This window comes from Halichoerus grypus, chromosome 4, assembly GCF_964656455.1.
Source record: "Halichoerus grypus chromosome 4, mHalGry1.hap1.1, whole genome shotgun sequence".
NCBI classification, from domain to species: domain Eukaryota; kingdom Metazoa; phylum Chordata; class Mammalia; order Carnivora; family Phocidae; genus Halichoerus; species Halichoerus grypus.
In genome coordinates, this window is record NC_135715.1 from 94,963,239 (window position 1) to 94,989,273 (window position 26,035).

At 42.0% G+C, this 26,035-nt stretch overlaps 1 long non-coding RNA gene across 1 annotated transcript in view; it reads right to left on the minus strand.

The window, feature by feature from the left end:
* Nucleotides 1-2,220: 2,220 nt before the first annotated feature.
* LOC118543884 (uncharacterized) overlaps nt 2,221-26,035 on the minus strand; it is an 87,482-nt gene continuing 63,667 nt past the window's right edge. Inside the window, exon 3 of the long non-coding RNA XR_004921307.2 lies at nt 2,221-4,830. This is a non-coding gene — a long non-coding RNA (uncharacterized LOC118543884). The remainder of the gene's footprint in view (nt 4,831-26,035) is intronic.

Below are 26,035 nucleotides of genomic sequence, written 5' to 3' on the forward strand. Positions count from 1 at the left end.
AACAGAACCACCGATTCCCCTCATAGTTGATTGAGAATGGAAATCACATTTACTTTTAGCTAAACATGAACAGATGTAAGTAAGTCATGGAATATTCTCTGGTATACCATTTGTTCACTTATTCATTGAGGGTGTAAGGGAGACAAAGTAACGTGAGACAGAGCGTCCACCCCAGGTCATCCACAAATAGAAGAGAAGGAGGTCCAAGAGCAATGACAAGACCGCACCTCCGTCCCGGCCAGTTGAGGTACGGCTATCCCAGGAAGGTGGACTGATCGCTCACAGTTGGAAGGGACCACAGCAGACCGTGTTGGTCACAGGGGACCCCACGGAGGGAACGAGGGCTGCTCTGAGTCCTGAGGGTGGGCAGACACTGAATTTGTTCTGCTAAGACAACTTCACTATAAAATGCCTCCTAAATCTCAAAATGTGATCAGTGGTGAAACAAACCCACAGTGGTCAACCAGTGCCTACAACATCAGCACTCAGACTAATTTAACAATAAAATGAGGATAGCACAGTATTTACCTCTGAGACAGTGGTAAAGGATGAAAGGAGGGAATACAGTGCCTAGAGCATGGTAAGCACTCTATAAACATTAGCTATTATTACTGCTATTATTTCTGGTATAATAATTGTGGCAGATGATATTCAGTGATGATTATCCAACCCCTAATGACATTAACACATACCGGAGCAGCTCAGGTTACTAAAGATCTTCTGTCTTCACCTGTGTTTTCTTGTTTCTTCCTCACAACTGCTCTGTGTGGGTAGGATTACTACCCCATTCTACAGATGAGGAAAGTGAGTTTAAGGGGACTCCAGTCTGGGTCTCCCTGCTGCCAGAGTCTATCTATTAATCATCACTCTATGGGAAATCAGGGCAGGGTTAATGGATGCATCCCCAGCCCTGACCCCTGGGGGATTTTTCCACAGGGGGTAAGATTTCACCCAGGACAGTTCCAGGGGAGGGATTGAGAGTTTTAAACTCCCTTTCTTGGTCTTCCACATTGCTCTGACCTCTCTTAGTCCCACGAGGGGGTCCAGACCAGTGGAGCCACCTGCCGGAGTTCACAATCCACCTTTACCTCATGGGAAATGTGAGTTGGGCAAGTGATTGAATGGTCATTGCCTCAGTTTCCCCATCTCTGAAGAGAAGTACAGTAGTTACCACTGTGGTGGAGAGGAATGAGTTGTTTGGTTATAAACACTCCCCAGGAGTCCTTCTCTGAAGTGAGGGGGGTGAAATTGGCTCCTCTCCCTGCTGACAACTCACAGTTCCCCTATATTCCCTTCCAGACCTCACTGCCCATTTCCTCAACCTCTCCCAGCCTCGCCCCCCCCCCCCAAAAGCCTACAGCCCTCCCACCCCGCCGGCATGCTCACATGCAGGGACTTTGTGGAGCCCTGCCCTGACCCCACTATGCTGTCTGCCCCGCTCAGCGAGGTGGGAAGTCTGGAACAATCAGGGGTACAAACCCCAACAGTTCCTCCAGCCCCTGGGTGCACTCCCTACCCAATTTCGCTTCTTTCCACAACCCTGGGCAGTTCTGGTTTCAAGTTCTTTTCTTGGTCCCTCCCACTTCATTACTTTGCTATCGCCTGGGTTCAATGGTTTTCCTCCCCTCAGCGACAGGTTGTGTTTGCTTCACCCCTAGTCCGCTTAACCCTCTCTCGCTTCTGACTTCATCGCTCCGAGGCCCTGGGCACCAGGGATGGGGGCGTTGGTGGGTGGTGGAGACACTTGTTGGGAGCAGGGTGGGGTCCCGATTTCTTACATCCATGGAGCTGTGAGCACCAGGGCCCAGACTGGGGTGAAGGGGGAGGTGGGGATGGTGTAAGTGCAAGGTCACAGTCTTTCTTCTTTAAAATTGTGATAACATGCTCAATGCAAATTATTTTGCTTGAATTTCAATTTTTAAAAAATCTTACTTTTAAATATCATTTATCTGGTATACCTGGAACGAATATAACTAATGTAACACAGTGTGTCAACTCTACTTCAATAAAAAAATTTTTTTAACTAAACTGAGAAAAAGAACAAAAAATAAATAACATTTATCTGGATTCCTTAGTTTGGGGGCCCTCTCTTAAATGTTGCAACTGAGGAACCTCACCCTAGTCCTCCTGTGTGCTATGAGCTTTGTACACATAAATAAGTGATTGACATCTCTGTGCTTCAGTTTTCCCATCTGTAAAATGGGTATCCTACACACTTGCTCCCAGAGTTACTCTCAGAGGACACACTGAAATCTTAGCATCATGCCCAGAGCATTTTCAGCAGCCCAGAAATGTTATGACGATTATTCCATGCCGGTGTGGAACCGCATAGCTATGTTCAGCCTCGGATTCAGATTACCTGCGGAATCCTCCGTCTCTCACTCCTCCAACCTTCCCTCTAGGGCACCTCATCCCAAGAATCACTTTAGCATCCCAGTAACACCTCACAGAACTACAAACTCTCCAAATGAAATTTCCAATTTTTTTTTAAACATTAACCAAAATTGTCATGCATAGGATGCATGTGGCAGAGAAATGATGCTGCAACTTTAAACAACACTCATTTTTATTCCATTATCTTTGGGGGGGAAATTACCAGTAAAATCACTGTGCTGAAAAGGAACCTAAAAAGGTAAGAGGAGTGGCAGCCAAGGGGGGTCCTAAGAGGACAGTGGAAAGACCCTACAGTTTGGAGGTGGCCTTGGATGTGGAGGGTGCAGGAGGGGACAGGCCGTGAATGCGAGAACATCTATCATCTCAGGAATAATAGACGCAGTTTCGACTATCAGCTTTCAGTGTAACTGTCCTCCAAAATTGGAGAGAGGCCATCACGGGGAGACCTTTCATCTGTCAGTCAGCTGGGATATTTTTCAAGTGAGTTCACATTAGAATCATCCACGCCCCCAGTTTGACAATCATTGTTTCCCACTCTTTCCCCCATTTGGAGGGAAGTTTAATCCATATGTTTCTGATTCGTTTACACCCAACTCCTCACAATGTTATACTGAGAGAGCATTTGGAGAGGCAGGAACATTCCAGTGCTGCTTACATTTTCTTGGGCTGCCTTCTCAATTCCCAACTCCCTCACTGTGTGGACCTGGACTCTTCCTTTTGCCGGCCATAAATCACCTCCACTCCAAAGGCTGCAGCTGAATTCCCCGCTCCCGGCCCAGGAAGCTCTATGAGCTTGCAATTTGGCAAACGCAGGGTCTTTCATTCCAATAAAACGGAAATCCAAACATGTCTTTTATAGAAACCCCCCTCCCCCACCTATGGGCCCCTATGCCCTGCTACAGCCATCAGACTGGATGGGAAATAAAACAGATGTGCTCAGAAAGGTGCCATGCTCCCTTGCCCTTCCCAGCCTACCACCCTCAGCACCCAGTGACTTCCACCATGCACGTCAGCGAACACTGGAGCTCAGGACTGGTTCTTGCCAGCAGTCCACTGGGCTGTACAATGCCTTGCTTGGGTTGCAATGGCAAATGATAGCTGCCAAAAATTTTTAATCAACCCCCAAGCTCTTAAAGTAGGTGGGATAGGGGTGTCAAGGGTAGAGACATAAGAACACATTAAAATGGACATTTTAAAGCCTGCAATCCATGGCAGTCAGAGCTCATCTACCCAGCAAATGTCTTATTTAAAACTAGTTGTGTGTGTGTGTTTTGATTGCATTTTAATCCTGTTCTCAAAGACCCATTAACATATCATACACATACCCTTCCATCAATACGTTATCAGTTTCATGGTTTGACCATTAAACTGAGAAAAACAAGTCATTTGTAAACCCAGTACAATTCATAAGTTCCCAGTTATAAAGTAATCCCTGATATGCACTCCAAAGCCCCAAGGACAGCTCAACACAACCAGTTTTTGGTGATCTGGTGATGAAAGATATATTATTGAAATCCAGGAAACCTTGGGAAAAAATGTATAGCAAAACTATCTAAATTGAAATGAAATGCAGATCGCTTGACTGCCAGCAAGTTTCCTCCTTCCTTCCTTTCTTCCTTCCTTTCCTTTTTTTCCCCCCCAAAACAATTCCACATAAATGTCTCAAGGCTTAGGACATGCAATTAAAAGATTTATACGTAGACCAGAAACAAAACGATTGCATGGGTTTCAGGGTCCGTGGCATTTTCGAGATGCATTGGAGAGGCTCGCGGAGGGCATGGGCTGACATATGACCCGTTCCCTCTGCCCCACCAGCCGGGCAGTTCCCTGGGTGCCACTCTCAGAACTCATTTTCCCAAGCTGCCTAAGCCTGGCCTGCTCTCCCATAGGACTAGAATTACTAGAATGTCCACCACGTATGGCCGTTGGTGAAAGCTACCTTGTCCTGAGTGGCATTTTTCATTAAGCAACACGATTTGTGGCATGTTTGGGGAAAGGAACCCTATGGGAAAGTCAGATAGCTTAAGGAGACAAAAGAGGCTCTGTCTGGCACAATGATACAGTTATTGTAGGATTTCACACTTTCCGCTCAACTCCCAAGTCCTTCTGCGAGCCAGACTTAGGATTGCAGTCTGACTGTCCCTCTCCCAACTCATGCAGGAAGCTCTTCAGATTTGGGAAGGATTTCACTTCCAATCACAGAACTTGGCCCATGAAAGGGACCCAGACTCAACCGTCTAATGGTTGCCTCGAGACCATATTTTTCGTTAGGATTACCATTCTCTCACAACTGATTTCCTTTTTCTCATCTTTCAGAATTAGAATTTCAAATACATTATCTCCTTCTCCCTGGCCATTCTTTTCTTCGACACCGGCTTCATTATTAACAGCTCCCCGGAATTTGGTAATGAAACCCCAGTGCAGAGTAGATTCCTTCTGGAAAAAAAAAAAAAAAAAGATGTTATTAACAGAGAAATGCACCCTGACTAGTTTGGTGTCTGCAGAAAGAAAAGTCGGATGTGATTCAGTGGCCATATTTTCAGAACGCTTTGTCAATGACAGTTGGAAACATATGTTTTTTATAAATTTCTCATTCCAAAACAAAGACTGACAGTAAAGCCCGGGGCTTTGATATTTATATAAATTGTTAAGTGGTTCGCTGGGGAAAGTACATTTCAATTAGCATTTCACTGCTTATCATATGGGCTTCAAGAAAGGCGTTCTGATTAAGCTCGCTGTTTAGCGATACATCAAAAGTTGGGGCTTACCTAAGAGCTGTTCTCCTCAAAGCAATGGTGTCACCAGATACTAGGCTGACTTTTCTGAATTTTTATGTAAAATCAAATTAGAGATTCAAAATCCGACTTTAAACTGCATCAGTTAAAAAAAAAAAATCACTCCCTGTTAGTTCAACACACATTAACCAAGCTACTGCTAGGAGGCAGACTGAGTGCTGTAACTGAGTGCTGAGTTGCTGAGTGCTGTAACTCACGGCTATGAGTAATAAGTAAGACCTCAATCAATCCTTGCTTCTCCGCGGCTATGGTCTGGGATGGTTCTTGGTGTAAGTGATATTGGTTACCAAATTTAAAACAAAAAGCTATTTCTGGTTATGAGTTCTTCTGGGGGAGAAGACACGAACTGAGGTCAAAACCAAATGAAAATAAACTTCGCCTTTGTGGCTTTCCAAAATGACAATTCCGCGTCTTCGAATAAGAGATTTCCTTTCTCAGAATCTGTTCTCATTCATCTTTTGAGGCTGAGATTAGGTTCATAAGCTATAGATAAACCAACAACTCATCACTCAAAAGTCATTCTGCAAGCTGTGTTCTTTTTCCCTCTCCTTTTATGTACTCTGCTGCCGCCCTTAGGACAACATTATAAGTTATGAGGTTTTCAGTTGGGCTCTTTTTCTGATGTGTCACTATTTGCATCTCATTAGCTCAGGCAGACATCCTTAAGACTGACAGTACAATTTTGTGCAATTCAATCCAGGGGAACATTCCAATCTCGCCCAGCCTGAAGAGTCCAGGAAAAACAAGGACACAAAATTTGTTCTCCTTATCTGCCCAATTTAGTAGCCACTTGTCACCGTCAATTAGTCAAGGGTGAAATGATTACCCATGGCTTGAGTTAGGGAACGAAGTCTGGTTGGCAAAGAAAAGAACAATCGGTTCATATGGGAAATGTGAGGTGAATAGGTGGTATGGTTACAGGACACAAGGCAAGTCTACACCCAAAACATCTCTGACTCATGTCTGAAATTCTGCCATTTGTGATTCATCCTTTTGTGTTAAACATCACTTTCTTCCTGGAGCTGTTTTAAAATATCCACAATCCAAGGAAGAGTACAAAACAAGTCCCTGATTTAACTGACATATATTTCTTGAGCCTCTTCTATAAATCCAGGATGACATGTCAAAAAGAAGGAAGTTATGGTCGTTGCCTTCAAAGCGTTCACCAACTAGCACTACGTAAGAGGTTTCATTCCTTAGAAGACACTCACTTCACGCTCCACCCCTTTAATTACTGTGCTCCTCACGCCTTCATTTCTTACTCAAGGTTACTGAAAGTAGAGTTTACTTTCCCTGACTCTCCCATGCCTTCCATTTATTTCCATCTTCGAGCCCCAGTCCCCGGTCAGTTGTGTGAAGAGGGTCCTGAAGCACCTCCTTAGCACCAAATTCAAAGATTTTTGTTCTCCGAAGAGGTGGACTTTCCAAACACTTCTTTCTTGGAGCTCTCCTCTTTCGATGATGGTTCACACTTTGATTCCTCTGTCTTCCTTTTAAATGTTGGTAGGGGCGCCTGGGTGGCTCAGTCATTAAGCGTCTGCCTTCGGCTGGGGTCGTGATCCCAGGGTCCTGGGATCGAGCCCCACATCGGGCTCCCTGCTCCGCGGGGGGTCTGCTTCTCCCTCTCCCACTCCCCCTGCTGTGTTCCCTCTCTCGCTGTGTCTCTGTCAAATAAATAAATAAAATCTTTAAAAAAAAATGTTGGTAGACTTCAGGGTTCAGTTCCTTGGACTCTTGCCTTTCTTCTAGCCAGTGGTTCCCAACTGGGGGAATTGTGCAACTTCTGGAGACATTTTTGGTTTCTGTACCTAGGGAGAGGGGATGCTCCTGGCATCCAGTGGGTGGAGGCCAGGTGCACTGTTAAACATCCTACAATGCACGGGACAGTTTCTCACCACCACAGCAAGAAACTCTCCCATCTGAAATGTCAATCGTGTCAAAACTGAGAAAGTCTGTTCCATATTATCCCTGGGTGATATTCACACAAACATGGTTTCCCTACTACTCCTATGCAGATATTATCCAAATGTTGTCTTTATTTTTGAAGGACACAGAGAAAGCAGAAACCCATAGCCACATGCCCCATGGACTATAGCCATCTCTACCTGTGGATCCCACAGCACCTGGAGGGGAACGGGGCCAGGACTGAGCTCATCATTTCCTCTCACAAAGCATCTTTTTGTTGATGACACCATTCAGGCTCCCAGACTTGAAACCTAGGAGTTATTCTCAATTCTTCCCTTCCCCACCGCCAAGTCCCTCTGATTCTACCTCCTAAAGAATTCTCAAATCCATCCTGTCCTCACCACCACTTGAACTGGGCACCAGCTTAGTTCAAGTTCAAGCCCTGTTCATCATCCCGGGCCCTTGAAATAGACTCAGAACCAACCGTCTATCTGCAGACTCCCACCCCTGCAGCTCGTCCTTGAAAGAGCTGCTGGAAAGTCTGTCTATCCTGACTTCTCTGAGTCTCCCACTTCATAACCACCCCCACATTATCTTCTCATCCAGTTAATTGGAATGATACCAATACCTAATATTTATTGAGCATTGTTCCAGGTGCTTTACATGAACTCTGAATTTATCTCACCTACAGGATGGGGCTGTTATCATACCCATTTTACAGATGGCAGAGTTGAAACTGATGAAAATTCGTTACCTTGATCACGGCCACATAGCTGTAAGTGTCAAAACAGATTTAAGCCTGAGAGTGTCAGGGTCCAAACCTGATACTCCTAGTGACCATATGCTACCATCTCCTTTGTCTTCACACTTACAAGAGGATGGATCCTCCTATAACAGAGGAGCAATTGAACATATAATGTATAATAGAGGACTAATTTAATATGGACTAATTTATTCTATTCTGAAGTATAAGTAGTCCTATCAAATGTCTGTTATAGCCCTTACACCATATTTTTTTAAATTTAATTCAATTCAAATCAATTCCACAAATATTGTATACAGGATAAATATGTACATATAAATATATGATATGGGGTGCCTGGGTGGCTCAGTCAGTTAAGCGTCTGCCTTCTGCCCAGGTCCTGATCTTGGGGTCCTGGACTCGAGGCCTGCATCTGGCTTCCTGCTCAGCGGGGAGTCTGCTTCTCCCTCTGCCCCTCCCCTCCCCTGCTCATGCTCTCTCTCTCTCTCTCTCTCACAAATAAATAAAAAAATCTTTAAAAAATATATATGATAGAAACACTCATATTACACATTAAATATATTATCTGTGCTTGACACCAAGGGCATGTAGTCAAGGAAATACTAAGAGAGTAATGGCTCTTGTTACCTTATCAGCATCAGAACTGACAGATTAGGACAAGTAACCTCCCCCCACCCCATATCAACATAACCCACCCAGGAGATTGTCTCCATAGCCCCTCTCCCTCAGCACATATCAATAGCAATGATACCTTGACAACCAAATATCAATAAAAGGGAGTAAAGAGTAAATATAGACTAGAAAAATGTGAATTTTGACTTGGGATTACTAGAGAGACATGTAAGATTGCACATAATAGCGGCACCTGGGTGGCTCAGGCGGTTAAGCGTCTGCCTTCCAGCACAGGTCATGATCTCAGGGTCCTGGGATCGAGTCCTGAGTTGGGCTCCCTGCTCAGCGGGGAGTCTGCTTCTCCCTCTGCGTCTCCCCCTGCTCGTACTCTCTCCCCCTCTCTCTCAAATAACTAAATACAATCTTTAAAAAAAAATAAAAAGATTGCACATATAAAACCTTATTTCTCTGGACTGTTGGGGGAAAAAATGTTCAGCTCCACTAGAAAGAAGTCCTGGACTGCCTCAGGGACTGGTGATAGCAGAGGCCAAGTACAGCCACTCTGACCACCCACCCCGCCCCACACCTCTTGTCTCACCAGTGGGCAGACCTGTGGAGGTGGGTGGCAGCTCACGGGGATCAAACAACCTCTTCCACCAAAGCCTGGTCCTTACTTGAATGGCAAGAAAGACCCAGCCCCAAGAAAGGGCTACTGGTCCTAACTTCAGACACCACCTCCGCACGGTGGTGTGCTTCTGAGGAGAATGCTCTGGGCCCAAGGCAGGGCACCTGGCTTCTACTCCTGGCTCTGCCACTAAACTCTAGGTACCTTAGCTTTGACAGTTCTTTTGAAATCTTAATTTCTCCATCTGTGAAATGGAGATAATTAGTCTCTTCCCTACCAGCTGTACTAATTACTGTAAAGATCCAATAAGAAAATCCACTCGTGCCGCTCCATAGTTGAAAAGAAGATAAGAAGAATACTGAAGTCAGGGTTATTAGGAGGAGAGTTCCAGGAGCATTGGGGAAAATAAGAGCAAGGGCAGCATTGTGCTGTGACCATTTTTGTAGTACAAGTCCAGGACCTGCGGTGGATCTAATGTTCCCCAAAGTCTTCCCTTCCCTGTTGCCTGACATGGGAGCCAGAAATACCTTTCTCACAATGATAGATGAGGCTTCAAAAATTAAGCCACCCCGGGGGGGGGAGCACAGTGATTCATTCCTAGTGACACACCAATGGCAAACAAAGGCTGATTTCCTAAAGTCAACTCTGGATAGAGCAGAAGTAGCTCAGCAAGTCTAGGAGTAAGTTTACCACCCAGAAGAGGATGAGGAGGTGGGCTTCAAAGACAAACACTGACTTCGCTGTGAGAGCCAGTCCTGGGAGAGTATCCAAGGTGAGATCAACCAGACTATGACAACCACCCCACCTGATGGGGCCAACTGAGTAGATGGACCTTTCCTCCACCATCCCACCACCTGTGACCCTCTTCCAGCTGGGCCCTTAAGGAATATAATCAGCAGCCATCTTTGGTCTGGGCTACTCAAGTATCCTTGGTCCTCTATAAAAATTTCCAAACCAGCTCTTAAACTTTGATGTTATCCCTAATGGGACCAAAAGTTATCCTCAAAAGGTAGCACTTGGGATTCTTCTTTGAATTCATTAACAGTAACTGTCCCTTAGAAACATCAGCTGTTCAAAGGGCGCCTGGGTGGCTCAGTCAGTTAAGCATCTGACTCTTCTTGGTTTTGGTTCAGGTCGTGATCTCAGGGTCATGTGAGATTGAGCCCAGTGTTGGGCTCAGCATGGAGCTTAGACTCTCTCCCTCTGTCCCTTCCCCCCTGAAAGTAAATAAATAAATCTTAAAAAAAAAAAAAAAAAGGAAAGAAACATCAGCCGTTCCAGCAAACAAGGTTAGTGGTCCTTCCCTATCTAGAGTTTTCAATATTACTACTGTAACAATAATAAATAACCCCATGGTTTCGCAATCCTGTTCTATAACTATTTATTGAGAATTTATCATATGCCTAGACCTGTGTTTATAAAAATGAGAGATCTATTGTTGGTAAAAATGCCCCCTGGGGCTCTTGCCCTCTGGCTGAGGAAGCAGGAGTGCTCCACGGAATGACCACAGAGACCACTCTGGACAGTGCATCAAGCAAGATGACATAGGGCCGCCCAGTACATTTATGTTTACAAGGCATCTCCTTGATTAGGATTAATAGCAAATTTACAACTATGTGTGCGATTTTTTGATCTATGTCATAAAAAGACCAGAAGGAAACATACTAAATTTAACTAAGGTTTTCTTTTGAGGAACGGCAGCAAGAATGTTTTTTTCCTCTTCTCTATTTTATTGTATTTATTTATAATAAATTTATTTAATTTATTTATACATAAATTTTATTTTTAAAAGGACAGATAAAAGGCAGTTTCCCACATGGATGTTGAGAAACTCTTAAGTTTTTAATGCTACCAGCCAATATGTACTCGTCAGCAATGTGTTCCTTTACATACAATAATTGTATGAAGCCAAGTTCTGTTATGATCCCCATTTTATCATGTATGAAGATTTTTTTGAGACATAGACAACCCAAGTCCACACAACTGGATATTAATGGCAATGAGAAGTAAAGCCAGGCAGGCTAGCCCTAGGACTTGTCACCTTGGACATTCTGTTCTACTGTCTAATGTTTCAATAAATAAGTGATCACACTGTTTTCCCCCCAAAAGCCTATGATTCCTAAAAAAATCTACCAAATCTCTCCTGAAATCTTTCCAAAGGAAAAACAAAAGGAAGCCACAGAACATATCGCCTGGTCATTTTCACCATGGGTTGTACCAAGGACTATGGGAGTATGTACTGAATGACACATTCTCTCACAATGTGACATTGTGACACCAGAGAGCTGTGAACTCTGAAAGCTGGCAGAGGCTGCTGAAGCAGACAGAGGATCCCCAGGAATCCAGGCACTAACATCAAGGTTTATAGTAAGTGATGAATGCCAACCAGTGTTCTGACCTAAGCGTGGGTTTTTGTGAAATTCATACTCCAGTGTCTTTTTTTTTTTTTAAAGATTTTATTTATTTATTTGACAGAGAGAGAGACAGAGAGAGAGGGAACACAAGCAGGGGGAGTGGGAGAGGGAGAAGCAGGCTCCCTGCAGAGCAGGGAGCCCGATGCGGGGCTCGATTCCAGGACCCTGGGATCACGACCTGAGCCGAAGGTAGACACTTAACGACTGAGCCACCCAGGCGCCCCATACTCCAGTGTCTTAAAATGCTTCATGCATGAAATGCATATTTCTCTTATTTTATAATTATTTTTTAAAACATATGGACCCAGGGCTTAAACACTTCCTCCATTTTCCATAACAGCTATAAAAAAGGGGATTGAGACAGTTTGATGTGGTGAAATTTCTCACCATACTTTCTATCCCCATGCCTTCCCAGACACAACAGGGCATTATGGAGAGGTGAGAGAGAAAAATAAGGCTCTTTCTCTTCCCATGGCTACCTTGTCTTGACATGGACCTGTCCAGCATGGCAGAGACAGATGAGATTTTGAGGGTATAGATATTAACCCTTGTCCACCAGTTATTTCCATTAAGAGAGCCTGGCTAACTCTCTGAGGCAGCTAGCTGTGGTGATTTGGAGCTTAAGGTTAAACTAAATTTGTTTTCCTAGTTGGAAGAGTCTTGTTTCCCATCTCTGGAAGTCTCTCTCTGTTCCTGTTGAAATACTGCCAGGATCTGTGATGTCTGGGCCTCTTGGTGCTGGGATACCTGCCCCAGCTCTTCTCTCTCCCACCTGATTGTTGGCAGTGCATTTCAGCCACCAGATGCAAATGCATTTCCCACCAGAGAACTTCAAGTTGTGACAGAAGCCTGAGGGGAGAGAGAAAGAGAGAGAGAGAGAGAGAGAGAAAATTGGCCTGTGAAAAGTTGGATTGCCTATTTGTGAACAAATCTCCCATGGATTAAGGAGACCAATTTTCTGATAAGAGAAAGGTATGACCAGACATGGGAAGAAGTAAGGTCAGATTTCCCAGCACAATGGTTCACATGCCAGAGGAAGCAGAAGGCTTCCAGAGGAAGCAGAAGATACAAGTAACTTCCTTCATAAGATAAATCTTAATTCATGTAGTAGAGAAAAGTGAGCAATAGAAAGAGATTTCTGGCTCAGATGGGTCCGCAGGCCATTAAGGTGGCTCCTTTTGTTCCCCAAGATTCTCCTTTCCCTTAGAGTGCTCTCGGATTACTCCTGTCCCCCAGCACTGACCTCTGAGGAGAGGTAGGACCACAGTCTGTTAACACCGTCCTTAGGTCTGGATTATGGCCCTTCCAATGACACCTTATGAAGAGCTGAAATGAACTTTCATACACGATAGGATTTCAAAGGGGAAATCAATTCAGAACTCAGATTGTGGCCCGCAAGGTGGAACTTCTTCACCTTCTTTCAGCTCACAGTCAACTGCTGGCGTCTCCTTCTTCTCCTGTCTTCTGTAGCAGGTGCTGCCTTATCATTCCTCATCTGCCCACCCCAACAGCAGGACCAGGAGCACCTGTCAAGATGTCTTCTCTGCTCAAGGTTTAGTGTAAAGAGAGCAGGGAGGGCTCAGAGATGCTGGAGTTGCCGTTCCTGTCTCCCCTTCCATCCCACTCCTTCCCCGGAGGATTGACTCTATAAATGAAAATCCATTCTGATGAGACTTGCCAGATCTTAATAGAAAACAGATCGCAATATTTTAAGAAATAGACAAAGAGCAAAGGCTATTTTTTAATACAGGGTTAGAGTATATTCTTTGTATTTTTCATAGGGAGCCAGAGATATTAGAATTTCCTGACCGTCAGCTTAGAATTTCTCTTACCCAGACTCCAGGTTTGGTTCCTCCATTACCTACATATGCTACTCTGGCAGGTCTCTCTACCTCTCAGAACTGAAGTTTGCTCTTTAGTAAGACTGTAAGTTGGATTGGATCATCTAGAAGGTTCTCTGCAGGGTCTCCTTTCTGTGAGTGAAATTACAGAGGGGGCTAGCATTTATTATATATAAAAGGGTAGTAGATTTGTTACTCTCCCTCCAGAAGATTATAGCAGTAGAGGGTTAAGATCAATGTACAGACAATTCTCTCATTAAAAAAAAAATGTGCACTAGGTAAGCCAGGAAGGATGAGGAGAGAGTGGGAGTCTGGAAGGAGAAAATACTTAAGGAAAGAGTAATGTTAGTGCTGCTCTCTTTCTGGACTTTCTTTCCCCTGAGTATGCCAGTATATCTTAATTACTCATACCATTATTTTAATTACTTCAGTTTTATATTAAATCTTGATGTCTGGTAGTCTAAGAACTACATTGCTGTTGCTCTTTTTCAAGCTTATCTCGATTATTATTGGCCCCTTGTGTTCCCACATACATTCAAGTATCAGCTTGTCAACTTCCATTTTAAAAAGCAACGAAGAATTTTATTTGGATTGCCTTGAATCCATTGATCAACTTAGGGAGAACTGACATCTTTACAATATTGAATATTTCAAACTGTGAAACATGATCTACCCCTCTAGTTATTTAGGCCTTCTCCGATGTCCCTCAGTTATGGTCGTATTTTATTGTAGAGGTGTTGTGCATCACTTGTTTGACTTAGTTCTAGATACTCAGTGGGTTTTTATGCTAATGCTTATGATATCTTCTTAAAAGTTTATTTTCTAGTTGTTTGTTGATTGTATGTCAAATGCAATTAATTTTAAAATAGTGCTTTGTATCTAGCAACCTCAGCAAATTCACTTACCTAACAGTTTATCTATAGATTTTTCTAGTTAATGATTTATAAAATCATGTTGGCCGTAAAGGATGATAATTTTATTTACTCATTTTCCATTAGGGTAGATTGATGGCTACCCAAAGATGTCAAATCTTAATCTTTGAAATTTGTAAACATTCCTTTTTTTGTAAAAAGGCCCTTTGCAGATATAATTAAATTAAAGATCTTGAGGTAAGGGGATTGTCCTGGATTAACTGGATGGACCCTAAATGCCATCATGTTGTGTCCTTATAAGAGAGAAGAAAAGGAGGATACACACACAGGGGGAGTTTCTATGGACATGGGGGAAGAGATTAACATGACACAGTCTCAAGCCTGGAATTACCAGAAGCTGAAAGAGACAAGGAGTGGATTCTCCCCTAGAGTCCCCCAAGAGTACAATCGTTCAATTTTGGATTTTTAGTCTCCAGACCTGTATAAGAGAATAAATTTCTGTTTAAGCCACTGAATTTGTGGTGACTTGTTACAACAGTCACAGGAACCTAATACACCATCATAATGGCTTTTATTTCCTTTTCTTGCTTTCTGCTCTGCCTAGAACTTCCAGGACAATGTTAACAGAAGTGTGGTAGCAGGTATTTTTGTCTTGTTTCTTAGTGGTAAAAGTTTAAATAGTTTAGCATTAATTATGATGTGAGTTAAAAGGTTTTTTATAAGAAATCCATTAATTTAAGTAATTTTTGTCAATTCCTAATTTGCTAAGAATTTTTTTGTGAATTATTGTTAAATTTGATCGAATGATTCTTCTGCAATTGTTGAAATGATAGCACAGTTTTTATTCCACTTATATGACAAATACACTGATTAACTCTTTAATGTTAAATAAGCATTGCATTCCTCAGATAAACCCAATTTGCTCATGTTTTATTATCCTTCTATATTTCTTAGGATTTGATTTGTTAATATTTTATGGAGAATTTTTGTGTCTAAATTCATGAAAGAGATTGGACTATAATTTTCCTTTCTTCTAATGTCATTGAAAAGATTCTGAAATCAAGGTTATGCTGGCCTCATAATACTGGTTGAGAAGAGTGTCCTCTCTATTTTCTGGAACAGTTTCTGTGGGATTGGTTTTATTTCTTTCTTCAATGTTTTTAAAATGTTACAAGTGAACTTATGTGGGCATGGAGTTTTGTTACAGTAGATTTTTAATAAAGAATTAACTTTAGTTCACAAAATTGGAATTTTTAATTTTTTTCTTCCTGTCCATTTTTGTAAGCTGTATTTTTTAAAGGAATGTGTGCATTTTCTTTGCTGTTGAGTTTATTGGCGTAAAGTTGTTGATAATATTTTCTTTCAGTTATCTGTAGGGTCTTTCGTGATGTCCTCTTTTGCATTACTGATATTGATTTGTGGCTTCTTTCATTTTATCTCATTTAGTATTATTAAGAATTTTCAATTTTATTAATCGTTCCAAAGAATTTTTATGTACTGATTTTTCTCTACTATATATTTGTTTTCTAATTTATTAATATCTGTTTTTTATTATTTTTTCCTTCCATTTTCTTTGGGTTTAATTTTTTTCTAATTTCTTGAGATGGATATTTCAATCACTTATTTTTTTATCTTCTAATAGATGTATTTATGATTAAAAATTTCCTTCTAGGCATGGCTTTAGCTGCATCCCAAAGCTTATATATATTATATTTTTGTTACCATCTAGTTCAAAATATTCTCCACTGCTCATTACAAGTAACCCTTTGACCCATACATCATTCAGAAGATTATCACTAATGTTAAGACATCTGATTATTTCCCAGGTTTTATTTATTTATTTATTTATTTATTTATTTATTTATTTATTTATTTTGGAGGTGGATTTCTAGCTTAAATCTATGCAGTCAGAGAAGACACTACTATTTCAATCATTGGAAATGTGTTGAGAACAGCCTTATTTTTATAATGTGGCCAATTTGATAAATGCTTGTTTTGCACTCAGAAAGAATTTGTGTTCTGTAGATTAGGTGTGTAATGTCACCTATTCAAAAAAGTCAACCATGTTAAAGGTATTATACAAAGTAAAATATTTATCTCCATTTACTTCTCTTTCACTTTGTGCTATTGTATTTATGTACTTAAATTCTACATATGTTTTAGCCACATAAGACCTTCCCATTATTGCTTTACTCTTCCTACAGTTTCTTATTTCAGTCTGAGAGATGGTCTTCAACTTAATTTTAGTGCAGAACTATTAGGACCAAGTTATCTTTATGTATGACAAAACCACTTTAGTTTCACTTGCAAATTGCATATGTTCACTGGGTCCTGAATTCCAAGTTGGCTGATAATGTCGGTCCACACTTTGAAAGTGCCACGCCAATGTCTCCTTACTTCCACAAATTCTCTTTAGAAGTTAACTGTAAGCCATTTTGTTGCAACTTTGTAGGTAATGAGTCCTTTTTCTCTGGTCTTTAAAAATGTTTTTCTTTACTCTCAGTTTTCAGGAGTTTATTATGATGTGCTGAAGTATGACTTACTTTGTATTTACTTTGCTTGGACATCAGAGACATTCTTTTAAAAAAAATTATTTATTTGAGAAGGAGAATGCACAAGCAGGGGTAGGGGCAGAGGGAGAATCTCAAGCAGACTCCCTGATGAGTGGGAAGCCTGACACCAGGTTCCATCTCACAACCCCGAGATCATGACCTGAGCCAAAATCAAGTCAGACACGTAACTGACTGAGTCTCCCACGTGCCCTGGACTTCAGAGACATTCCTGAATGTTTTCAAATTTTTTAGCCTTTATCTCTTCAAATATTATTTGTGCCCTTTTTTTCTTTCTTCTCTTTTTGTAATTCCAATTAAACATACATGTTCTTTCTCACATTTTTCACTCCTTTTTCTCTCCATGCCTTTATCTGAATATTTTCTACCAACATATCCTTGGTGTGCTATGAATTCTTTTTCTGTCCCTAATTTATTGTTATTGAGTTGATCATTCCAGTTATTGTATTTTCAGCTGTAGTATTCTCATTTGATTGCAAAAGTAAACCCCCATTGGCTCCCTTCAAACCTGTGTACTATTGTCATCGTACACTTCTCCATATGTTATAAAGTTCACAATACGTTATTACTCTTTTTTTGCCCTAGAGTAAGTTTCTTTTTCTTTTAAGTTTAAGAAGTTTATTTAAATATAATTCATATACCACACAACCCATTTACAGCATAAAAATCAATGGTTTTTAGTATACTTACAGATATATACCATCATCACCACAATAAATTTTAGAACATTTTGATCACCTCGAAAAGAACCTCTGTGCCCTTTGGCTATCATCCCCTAGGCTCCAGTCACTCAGCCCTTAGGAACTACTAATCTTCCTTTGCCTCTATAGATTTGCTTATTTTTAAAAAATGAATATACAAGGAATTGTATAATATGTGATCCTTTGTGACTGGCTTCTTTCACCTAGCATGTTCTCAAAGTTCATTCATATTTTAGTATGTGTTGGTATTTTATTGTTTTTTATGCTGAATAACATTCCATCATATGAATATACCACATGTCTATCCACTTGTCAGTTGATGGACATTTGAGCAGGTTCCAACTTCTGGCTATTGATGAATAATTCTGCTATGAACATTCCTGCACAAGTTTTTGTGAGGACACATTTTTATGTCTCTTGGGTGGATACCTATGAGTGGAATTGTGAAGTCATGTGGTGAGTGTGTTTTTAACTGTGGGACCACTAGACTGTGTTTCAGGGCACCTGCCTTATTGTGCACTCCCACTAGCAGTGTAGAAAGTCTCTGGTGTCTTCTCTATGTCCTCCTCAACATATGTTATTGTCTAGCTTTTCTATGCTAGTCATTCTAGTGGCCCTGGAATAGCACTTTATTGTGGTTTTGATTAACATTTCCCTGATGACTAAGGGTGTCAAGCATCTTTTCATGTGCTTTCAATCATCATCCTTTAGAGCAATTAAAAATAACAGAAAATATATTCTGTGTCTTCCTTCTTGTGTATCATTTCAAGTGTATTTCTTTTCTTTGTGTTGAAACAAATGTCCGACTAGTAGCTGATTTCTTCTGCTTGAAGCATTTCATTTAACATTACTCAATGCTTAGTGCAGGTCAGTTAACAATAAATTCTTTTAGCTTTTGTTTGGAAAAGCTGTATTCTTTGCTGCCCTGTTTGTTATGTTTCCTGTATCCCTGTTTACCTTCAAAATTTTCTCTTTGACTTTGATTTTCAGCAATTTTATTATGATCTGTCTCAGTGTATCGGCCCTCTCTCCATCTCACACTATCTATGTTTAGGTATGTGGATTTATTCATTCTGCTTGGGATTCTCTGTGCTGCTTGGATCTATCATTTGTTGTCTTTGATCCTCAACATTATCATTTGAAGTTTATATTTTTGGGTCTGTTTTCTCTGTCTTTTCCTTCTGGGTCTTCAGTAACTCATGTGTTTGACCACTTGATATTGTTGTTTCGTAGTTCTTGGATGCTCTGTTTGCTTTTAGTCATTGATTTTTCCCTACATATTTCAGTTTGAATAATTTCTATATTGACCTGTCTTCAAGATCACTGATTCTTTCTTCATGTGTGGTCTGTCTTATTTTAAGCCCATCATGGTATCTATTCATTTCGGATATCCTGAGGGTTTTGGTAATATTTCTACTTGACTCCTTTTTACAATTTTCCACTTCTATGCTGAAATTCCCCATTTGTTTATGCATGCTGTTTGTGTTTTTCTTTTTTCTTTTTTTATTTTAAAAGATTTTATTTATTTATTTGAGAGAGAAAGAATGAGACAGAGAGCGCATGAGAGGGAGGAGGGTCAGAGGGAGAAGCAGACTTCCCACCGAGGGGGGAGCCCGATGCGGGACTCGATCCTAGGACTCCAGGATCATGATCTGAGCTGAAGGCAGTCGCTTAACCAACTGAGCCACCCAGGTGCCCCTGTTTGTGTTTTTCACTAGATTTTTTAATATAAATTATCACAGTTATTTTAAAGACTCTGCCTGATAGTTCCAACATATGTGTTATCTCTGAGTTTCTGAGCACAGCTCTGTCAATGCCTTATCTCTTGACTATGCGGTTGTTTTTGTTTTTGTCAGACCCAGTTTGTGGGTCTTGTCTCCACGTGAAGAGGTTTATCACTTTTTGGAATTTAGTTCCTTGGTTGTCTTGTGACCTCAGTCTGTGATGGGCTCCGAGAAAGTTTGATTTTGTAGATTATTCAGTTTTTCTTGTGCCAGGGTGAGAGCTATGTTTTTCTGTGGTTTTCTACTCTATGAACTTATATTCTAGTGGAAGAGAGAGACAGTAAGCACATAGATAGGTAAATAAGCAAATAGGAGGTATACGATAATACATAGATAAACTCCAATCTGTGAAAAGAGCTATAAGAAAAAATAAAGTGGAGCGCGATGACTGGGAGAGACTTTGGCACACTACTTTCAGTAATTATTGAGAAAAGGCTTGAGAATTAACCAGCTATGCAAAGGTGTGGGAGGACATTCCTGGCACAGTACACCAGCAAGTGAAAAATACATGAGTAGAGTGAGGTATGGAGTTGATATTTTCAAAGAATCAAGAGACAACTTATCTGGATGGGACATCGAGAGTGATGGGATGAGTGGCAAGAGATGGGATGGGAAAAACTGGTGGAAACTTGATGTAGGACTTCCCAATCCCTCGGAAGGAGTATGGATTTTATGCTAAGTATGCTGGGATTCACTGGAGTGGTTTCAGCCAATTACACCATGATGTTCAGATATTTGATTATGTATGGTAATCCTAATCACTAGGGATCATGTGAAGTTGGCATCTTTCTATGATGAGTGTGCCTAGTCATCTTGAGCATTAACTCATACTCTACTCAGAATTTTTGAGGTGGAAAGGATGGTCTCACTTCATTAGGAGAGTTTCTTACCCTGGCTTTTTATTCTACATATGCAATTTTATGCATTATTTTTGAAAAGGAAAAAAAATATCAAAATCCACTCGGTGACCTTGAATGCAGAATTCTTAGAACTCTAGATAACTTTCATATCCCAAGCAGAGATGTCTTTAGGGGAACTGCAACTCTTTACGGATTAACTTCACAGTGTGGTTCCCACAAGGTTAGTGCTCAAAGTTCAATGATATGTATCAAATTTTCAGGTGGTAATGCATTCATTCTTACCCAACCCCAACCTAGAGACTTTCCTGGAATGTGCCTTTTCCAGGACGTTGTCTCACTTTTTCTGTCCTTTGAGTGAGGAAAATAGGCATCAGTATTTATAGATTTGATTTTCGAAAACTCTGAGACTCAAATGCCAACCATCTCACTTTTTAAATGTAACTAACAGCATCAGAAGCGACTTACCAGCTGTACACTGAGCACTTAGAAAGAATGAGAGAAGGCATGCTGTTGGAATGCCACAAGACCCAGTATTGTCATCAAAGGCCAGAGAACTCAAAGCTGAGGTTCCCATAAGAGAAGGTCTTACCTGCTCATTTGTCCTTTTTTTCCTTTCTTTTTTTAAAAAAGATTTTATTTATTTATTTGGCAGAGAGAGACAGAGCACAAGCAGAGGAAGCTGCAGGCAGAGGGAGAAGCAGGCTCCCCGATGAGCAGGGAGCTCAATGCAGAACTCTATCCCAGGACCCTGGGATAATGACCTGAGCGGAAGGCAGACAGCTCAACAGACTGAGCCACCCAGGCATCCCTCATTTGTCCTTTTCTTATTTATTCTTTCAGCAAGTGTTTACTGAGCACATACCATTTGATGTTCTGTGGGGTGCATAAAAAAAAAAAATAGCAACACGGTTTCTGCCCTGAAGGATTTCACACAGTCTAAAACAGGAAATAAAACAGGCCAAAATGGTTATACCTATAACATAGGAGACACTCGGTGCTGCAAAAAGCTACAGCGAATGAGAGGAACTTGGTTTTTGGCCCCTCACTTAAGTCAGAGGACTCAATTCTTTTGCAGCGAACAGCATTGGAATATCTGGGGCTACTCCCTACGCATGAGTCTTCTTATTGGGACAGTAGTCTCCTTTTTTAAAGTCACCGTTTATAAAGATCAGAAAGTTGAGAGGGAAATGTCGTTTTCGGTGATGGTGGGAGTGTGTGCTTGGGTGGTTGAGACAGAGAAAATATGGTAGGCACCTGACCTGGGCCTCAGAACTGGTGCTCCAAAGATAGCAAAAGACGGAAAAAGGAAGTTCTGGAAGTCTGTTCACATTGGGGGAGTAATTAAAGTCATGAGGCCAGATGCGCCCTCAGATGGAGAAGGTCTAACATGAGGGCACTGAGGGCTGATCCTGGAGCTTTAGGGAATACTGATTCTTGCAGAAAGTCTGTGGCCATGGCAAAGCCAGGCCTGTGTGGAAATCACAACCAGAGCCCCAAAGTCATTAACATGAGTCTAACTAACTGTGCCTTTGCCCAGTACAGACAAACGCCACACAACACAATGATGCACTTCTGGCAACAGGCTGGATGTTTATGTGAAGGCTGGACATGAATTCCAAGTTATTTAACTTGACCTTTGTGAATAAAAGCACCTGTGTCAGAGGTTGACTGTTCATTTTTATTTAGTGTAAAGCACAACCCCCATTGTAAGGACCTCTCTTTCTTGTTTTTCACTCCCAGGTAACTTTATCCTCCTGGTCTTCTGGGGAATAACCCAGGTAAATTGACAAAGCACATAAACCTAAACTGCCTGAGTCAAGTTTTGGTATCTGTTCTTTCTTCAATTATAAGTAGCCATCTCAGGGGGGCCTGGGGCTCAGAAGACAGATAGAATTTATCAACTGCTGCCAGAATGTAATTTAAAATGAGTCCAAGAGGTAAAGAGCCTTCCCAAATATTCCCACAGTGGGACAAAGAGTGGGAGGGTGCTTGCTGGAGGCAGGTGTGGGCGGGGAGGCGCTTGCAAGGATGTTCCTGCTGACAGCCTTTCGGGGACTTCGTAAAAGTCACTAACATGACTGGCTATCTCTTCTGCCCTTCTTCATTGAAGAGTGGGTTCTTTCTCCAAAAGTGACTCTATCTGATGTGTATGTAGCCCAAAGTACACAGGAGAGTGCAATTGACAATCAAATCCAGCAGTAAGGCATGGATGTAATGCAATTCTTTGCAAAACAGGGTTAGTAAACAACATCTATAAAGACTTGCCAGCCACTCTGACACCAATCCAAGGCTTAAGTCTTTGCACCTTTTCCAACACCCTGCAACCCGACTCTGAGCAATTTGAAGCATTTGACACAGCGCACGCAAATCACTGGAAGGAGAGTGGCTAAAAAGGCATTTGTTATTTGTCTAAGCCATTGATGAGCCAGAAAGAGGAGACAGAAATGAGCCAGCCAGGAAGGAGGTCCAGCAGCTGAGGAGAGAACAGAAGGAGAGAGCAAGATGGGAGGGGCAATGCCCAAGTGGGTGGACAGTCATGGGGAAAGGACCTCGGTGGGCATTAAACCCCGAACATTTGTGCTCTCCACGGTAGTGGTGATCTGTGTAATCCTTAGTGTGCGGCCCAGGGATGCCATGGACCAGGCAAGAGACCCCACCCCTTAGTTCACTGAGGAATTTGTTAAGCTAGAGCCGCTCAGAAGGGAGGAGTCGACAACTAGATTTGCCCACCTCATCCTGTCTCACACTGGAGGCAACCCAAATGGGGAGGAGGAAACAGGAAAGGACATCTTAATGGCTGGCTGGAAAAGAAGAGGAGGTCAGAATATTCACGAAACAAAATAAAACCTGCACTCCAGACTTCCCTTTGAGGCTGAGGATTGCCCACACCAGCCAGACTAGAGCTCAGAGAAGGGAAGTATTTTACAGGGGAAGGTCCCCTCACCCACACACTAAGTGTTCATAGTAAGAAACTAATCGATGATATCTGATAGAGACAGAATTAAAGGTATTATGTAAAGATATTAATTGAAAGGTGATGCGTAAGACCAAAAAAGATGTGAACCTTCTCAAATAGCAAGAGAAAGATCAGAAAGAGAGTGAGAAAACAAATAAATAGACCACATGGCATAAAACATGCACACACACACGGCAGGGGCCAAAAAGCATTTTTTGAAAGTGTATTTTATAATACTACAGGCTATAATTCACAATAAACACATAATAATATCTATGTATCCAATAAAACAGCAACTACTTGAGGGGAAACAAACTGCAGGTGGAGCAGGGAGACACAGACAGAAATACACAGGTAATAGACAATAGTGATACATTTCTCAGGGCCCAAGACAGACAGACAACTATCTGGTAAGGATGGAAGATCTGAATAACACAATAATGTATCCTATGGGTATATATCAAATTCTGAATTCCAATAAAGGAGAATTAACCTATTTAAATGCACATGAGGAATGCTTTAATTGTTTAAAGAACGGTTAAGGGTATCTGCTGACTCACACACTGGAGAAGTTTAGGGGTTAATCTCATTCAGGCACCCCTAAATCCAGGTGCCCAAACAATGTCTGGAATCTCTCTCTTTCTCACCTGGTCTGGCTTTGTTCTCTTTTGGTTTGATCCTCAGGCAGGTTTTTTCCAAGAGTTGGCAAAGGTGAGCACAAGAAGCTCTACTTGCATTGTGTGTGTCGTTAAAGATTGTGACCCTGTCCTCTAACCTCCACATCTGTCTCTAAGAAGCACTCTGATGGGCCATTTACTCATGTCCCCACCACCGCCCCAGTCACTGAGATGAGGTACTCCTGTTGTTCAACCTGGGTCATATGTCAATACCAAAACAAGGACACAAATCCACGCAACTAAAAACATCTCTAGCATCATATCAACTGGGAGAGGTGGCTCCTAAGAGAAAAACAGGGGCTTTTGTATTATAGGACAGAAAAATAGGGGCAAACATAAATAAGAGTGTTCTGCCTCACTAATAATACGATAGATGGATATTACAATAAGGAAGCAGGGAGCAGGGATAGAACTCATAAAGAAGCGATCAGTTCTATTTTGGAGAGATCTAAGAAAGACTTTAACCCAGAAGATAATGAGTGGGTTAGAACCGGTTCGAGGGGAGGATATTGGAAGTGGAAGGGATAACAAGGACCTGTTCACCTACTCTGAAAGAGAGTAATAGTGGTTCAGTACAGCGGGGTGGGGGCGGGGAGAGAGGAAGAAGTTGGGGACATGTTGAAACAGGAGGATGGAGACACAGCATAGGTTTAGACCACAAAGATCTCCCATGTGACTGAGCTAGCATTTCCACTCTTCCTCAGCTCTGCTGGGAACCAGAGTGGGATCCTTCATTGATTGGCTTTCTGGGAAGTTTAGACAATGGGAGGCATAGGTAGAAAACTGGGGAGGGGAGTGGGGCTGGAAGCAGGACAGAGGCCAGGCTATTTCTTTCTCGCTCTGTGCGGAGTGGCCTCTCCAGCGTCAGCTCTGTGGTCCCTGTGGCCGAAGCTCCCCCTCCACCCCCTCTCAGTGCCTCAGTTCCTCCTCCAGCTCCCACCGCCCCGGGGCTCACGTCGGCATCACCTTATCATCTTCTGTTTGGTTTCTTCGCTCTTCCACTAGCTGGGTAACTAATTCATTCTATAAGTTCCATCTATTTGAAAACCTAGGATAGTTTCTTTTTTCCGCAGTGGACTATAACTAATATAGTAGGACTGTAGAATTTGGACTTCTTCCTGTGTGCAGTGAGAAGGGTCTTATTCGGGAGAGGGATATGTCGGATTTGTGCTTTAGAAAAACCCCTCAGGCTACAGTTGGGGAGAAATTGGAAGAAGGATGATGAATCAGAAGGCAAATGTTATATAAGAGATGATGAGTATCTGAGCTAAAGCAGTGATTGAGAGGATTTACTGGCTTAATAATATATTTAGGAGGTGGCATTGTCAGGTTCTAATGACTAATTGGATGAGAGTGCACATAAGCATCAGCCATTTTAGTATGAACCTGTGAGGGCTATAAGGAGATGGCACATTTTCCCTTCTGTTCCCCGTCTTTTAACTCACGTCAAAGTCTACTGTCAAATGATTTGTGTCTGGCTCACTGGTAGGGCAGCCTGGGAGTGCCATTATTAGGAAGGTCCCAGAGCTGGCCAAGGGAGGCGTTCTCCTGATGGACACATTCTTGGGGTAACGTGTACGGGGGAAAGAACCTATATGGAGAAACCAGTGGGTCTCTGGCCTTTCTAGCTTTGGAATGTCTCAGAGAAGACACCCAGATTTCTTTCCCACACCTAAAGAACTCAACCATCGCTGTCCCGATTATCTCTTGCTATTATGTAACAAGCTCATTCAAAACCTAGGGGTTTAAATTTCATGACTTTGTGCGCTAGGAATTCAAGCAGAGTTCAGCTGGGTGATCCTTCTTTTCTAAAAGGCATCAATTGGGGTCACTTGGTGGTATTCAGCTGATATAGAAGTTGGGTCTGGTGGATTCAAGATGGCTTCACTTTTGTGCTGGTACCTTACAGGGATGGCTGGCCAGCTGGGCTCAGCTGTTGATCAGTACACCTACACACTGCCTCAGCATCGCGGTAGTGTCAGGGTAGTTAGACATCTTACATGGTGGCTTAGGACTCCCAACTTGACATGATAGAAGCTACAGGGACATGTATGAATGAGTCACCGAGCACACTTCTGCATTAATCCATTGTTTAAACCTTTCACAGACCCACCCAGATTCAAGGGGAATGGACATAGACCCCCCAACTCCTGAAGGAAGGATTGTCAATGAACTCGAGGCCCTATTTTAAAATTACCACCCTCCCTTTAGACACAAACCCTCTATCTAAATTCAGTTCTAGAAATAGCTATTGAACATCTTGCCA